The following is a 1,318-nucleotide window of genomic DNA, read 5'->3' as shown; positions in this document are numbered from 1 at the left end:
GCTGACATGGGGTCGGGGAGGGTGGGTCTGACAGCCTCCAGGGCCTCTCTCTGAGCCCCAGTGGCAAAGACTTTCAGTGGAGAGAGCTACTTACCTTCAAGGGATTACTTTAGAACCTCAGGGTAGGATATGGAAATTTAAAAGTACATGGAAGGAAAATCCCTGCTATTTTAGTATACGGAGTCAGGGAGTAAAGCCTGCTCACAAGACTGGCTGGAGTAGTGGCTGCCCAGCGGAGATTCTGTACCGGAGTCTCTCTGCGATGTGTCCTAGCTCTTGGAGGCCCAGAGATCATTAGATGTTCAGGTTTGCCATGAGCAGATGTGGATTTGGTATTAGCAGCTTTTCCATGGGGATTGACGTACCTAGTTTTGGGGATCCCTTTCAGAAAAGCAGCGGCTGGAAAATCAGCTCGTCTACCCCAGTGAACTACGAAACAGCCCACATTTGTATGGAGTTCTCGGCTCTCACTGACTGTGCACCCTGCTTCACATGCAAGCTCTCATGTGCTCTTCACAGCACCCCTGCTCAACACATGCTGTCATTAACCCCATTCTACAGGCGAGGAAACAGAGGCACAGAAAGGTAAAGTAACTTTCCTAAAGTCACACAGCTATTAAGTAGGACACGTGGGATTCAGACTTGCTTGAAACACTTGCAGGGACTGGAAGGGCCTGAGTTTGTGATCTTGATTGGCCAGCATACCCAGATGGGAAGGCTGTGTCTCAAAAAATTCCTGCAGGATTGGCCACAGTCATGCAAGAGAGCAGGGCAGGAGACTTGGGGAAGATACTGTTTTCATCTCAACCCTGCCGTTTCTCATTTATGTAACTCTGAGCAAGTTTCTTGCCCTCTGTGGCTTCTTTTATTCAAATGAATAAGGTCCTGGACTTGCTGATATTGAGGCACCTACCAGCTCTGAAAGGTTTCAGGTCCCCTTTTGGGGTCTGTGGTTGTAAGCACACAAAGGTCTCCTTCCTTGCCTCCATATGTTGATTGCATTTCCCTTTCTCACTGCCCCTGTTCAGTCCCCCACTCTTCACACAAGGAAGCCAGGTCCCCACAAAGCCAAGTTGTGCCATGGGCATGGGGCCTGTGTGTATGTTCTCAATCAACCCCTTTACACTTTATACTTTCTAATGTCCCTCTGAGGACCCTGGACCTCCCCCCGCCCCCCTTTTTTTTTTTTTTTTACTCCTAAGCCTTCCTTCCTAAGAAGCCCTTTCTAAGGATTCTTCTTTTGGTCAGGAGAAAAGCCACAGTTTCTCCTAAGCTGGTTGTGACTTGGATGTCAAGGACCAGTCCTACAGCAGCACAA

Source organism: Hylobates moloch, unplaced genomic scaffold, assembly GCF_009828535.3.
Source record: "Hylobates moloch isolate HMO894 unplaced genomic scaffold, HMol_V3 SCAFFOLD_6, whole genome shotgun sequence".
Taxonomy (NCBI): Eukaryota; Metazoa; Chordata; class Mammalia; order Primates; family Hylobatidae; genus Hylobates; species Hylobates moloch.
The sequence above is the reverse complement of the archived record's forward strand: the minus strand, read 5'-3'. Positions refer to the sequence as shown.